This window comes from Oryctolagus cuniculus, chromosome 11 (assembly GCF_964237555.1).
Source record: "Oryctolagus cuniculus chromosome 11, mOryCun1.1, whole genome shotgun sequence".
NCBI classification, from domain to species: Eukaryota; Metazoa; Chordata; class Mammalia; order Lagomorpha; family Leporidae; genus Oryctolagus; species Oryctolagus cuniculus.
The window spans coordinates 118362073-118364765 of record NC_091442.1 but is presented as its reverse complement, the minus strand read 5'-3'; positions in this window follow the sequence as shown (position 1 = coordinate 118364765).

Below are 2693 nucleotides of genomic sequence, written 5' to 3'. Positions count from 1 at the left end.
ACAAGCAGAGTTAGTGAGAGAGACAGAGAGAAAGGTCTTCCTTTTTCCGTTGGTTCATCCCCCCCCCCCCAAATGGCCGCTACAGCCAGCATGCTGTGCCAATCCAAAGCCAGGAGCCAGGTGCTCCTTCCTGGTCTCCCCTGGGGTGCAGGGCCCAAGCACTTGGGCCATCCTCCACTGCACTCCTGGGCTACAGCAGAGAGCTGGACCAGACAAGGAGCAACCGGGACAGAATCTGGCGCCCCAACCGGGACTAGAACCCGGGGTGCTGGCACTGCAGGCGGAGGATTAGCCTAGTGAGCCGCGGCGCCGGCTGAAATGCAGTTTTGTAACAGCATCCATCCCGCGGTGCACAGATGAGGAGTCGTTTTACGTCAAAGTCCCCTGGGAGGTGTGTTTCGTAACGCGACGGCCGCCGTATGCAGTGACTCCGCTGGAGGAGACGGAGGCCCTTCTGCAAGGGTCACCATCTAGATGCCTTCGAGAACAGTGATGCATGGGAGAGCAACATGCCAACGCGGACCGGAGCCTGAGGAAGCTGGCTGCAGCCCTCACCAGTGACTTCCGTAAGATACAAGTAACAGCCGGCGCCGCGGCTCACTAGGCTAATCCTCCACCTGCGGCGCCAGCACACTGGGTTCTAGTCCCGGTCGGGGCGCCGGATTCTGTCCTGGTTGCCCCTCTTCCAGTCCAGCTCTCTGCTGTGGCCAGGGAGTGCAGTGGAGGATGGCCCAAGTGCTTGGGCCCTGCACCCCATGGGAGACCAGGAGAAGCACCTGGCTCCTGCCATCGGATCAGCGCAGTGCGCCGGCAGCAGCGCGGTGACCGCGGCGACCGCGGCGTCCATTGGAGGGTGAACCAACGGCAAAGACCTTTCTCTCTCTCTCTCTCTCTCTCTCTCTCACTGTCCACTCTGCCTGTCAAAGAAAAGAAAAGAAAAATAGATACAAGTAACAAGTGCGGTGGAAACAGGGTGAGAACGAGGATGAGACTGAATTGCTTCAACTCATGATGGAACTTTCCTGGATGCACAAAGCGGTTTATTGAGAAAACTTTTTCGATGCTTATTTTCATCCACTGGAAAGAGACCTTCCACCTGCTGGTCCGCCTGCCAAACGCCCACAATAGCCGGGGCTGGGCCAGGCCAAAACCAGGAGCCTGGAGCTCCATCTGGGTCTCCTGTGTGGGTGGCAGAGACCCAAGTACTTGAGCCATCACCTGCCGGCCGGGGCGCATGTGCACAGGAAGCTGGGTCACAGTGAACTGGCTCTGCATTGTGGGGTGCCGGTGTCTCAAACGTGGCGGCCTAACCCTGCTGCCCCACGGTGCCCCCCAGAGCCCCCCAAGATGAATGTGTCCCCTTCTGCCGCTGCTGCCCCACGGTGCCCCCCAGAGCCCCCCCAAGATGAAAGTGTCCCCTTCTGCTGCTGCTGCCCCACGGTGCCCCCCAGAGCCCCCCAAGATGAAAGTGTCCCCTTCTGCTGCCCCACGGTGCCCCCCAGAGCCCCCCAAGATGAAGGTGTCCCCTTCTGTTCCCCAAGTCACATAGTCGCGGGGCTGGGGCAGGGCCGGTGCGAAGCAGGAGCCGGGAATTCAACCCAGGTCTCCCTCACGAGTGGCAGGAGCCCAGTTCCTTGGGCCTGCACCACTGCCCCCAAGGTACACGTCAGCTGGGAGCTGGAGCTGAGTGGGTCGTGGTATCAACCCAGGCACACGGGTATCTTAACCGCAAGGCCCACCGCCGGCCCCACGGGATGGAGTGATGTCCTGGGAAGGGGGTGGGCATCGTGGCACTGGCCACAGGATGTAGTCTCCCGGACGCCCAGCTGACAGAGCAGGGTCTGCGGGACTCGGCTCCGGCCGTGGGGCAGCTCTGTGGCCAGGAAGGGCGGGTCGGCGCGGCAGACCTCCCTGACCTAGAAAAGGCCAAGACCTCCTCACCCTCGGCGCTATTTTTAAGATAAATACGGTGCATTTCTAGGCAGTACTATCGCACACTTGAGTATAACGTAAGCATAACGTGTGTGGGCTAGGAAGCCGAACTCTGTGTGGCTTTATTGCAAAATTCCCCCCCTTTTTTTTCAAGATTGATTTATTTGAAAGGCAGAGTTGCAGAGAAGCAGGCAGAGAGAGGGGTCTTCCATCCACTGGTTCACTCCCCAGATGGCCGCAACGGCAGGAGCTGTGCCTATCCAAAGCCAGGAGCTTCCTCCAGGTCTCCCACGTGGGTGCAGGAGCCCCAGGACTTGGGCCTTCTTCTGCTGCTTTCCCAGGCCACAGCAGAGAGCTGGATCAGACGTGGAGCAGCCGGGACTCCAACCAGTGCCTATGTGGGATGCCGGCACCACAGGCAGAGGCTTAGCCCGCTATGCCACAGCACTGCCCCGAAGTTCCTCTTACTGAGGGGGCCTGGGTCTGAATTTGAGATTTCCCCAGGTTAGGACAGTGAGTTCTGGGGTGGGCATTCATGTAGACAAGATGCTGCCTGGGAGGCCTGCGCCCTGGACCAGCCTGGGTTCAAGCCCTGCTCTGCCTTCGGTTCCTCCTTCCAGATAATGTGCAGGAAGCCATCACCCAGAGGCCCCTGCCACCAACTTGGGAGACCCGATTGAGTCCCTGGCCCAGCTCTGGCCGTTGTAGGCATTTGGGGGATGAACAGTGGATGGAAGATCTCAGATCAATAAAATTTAGGA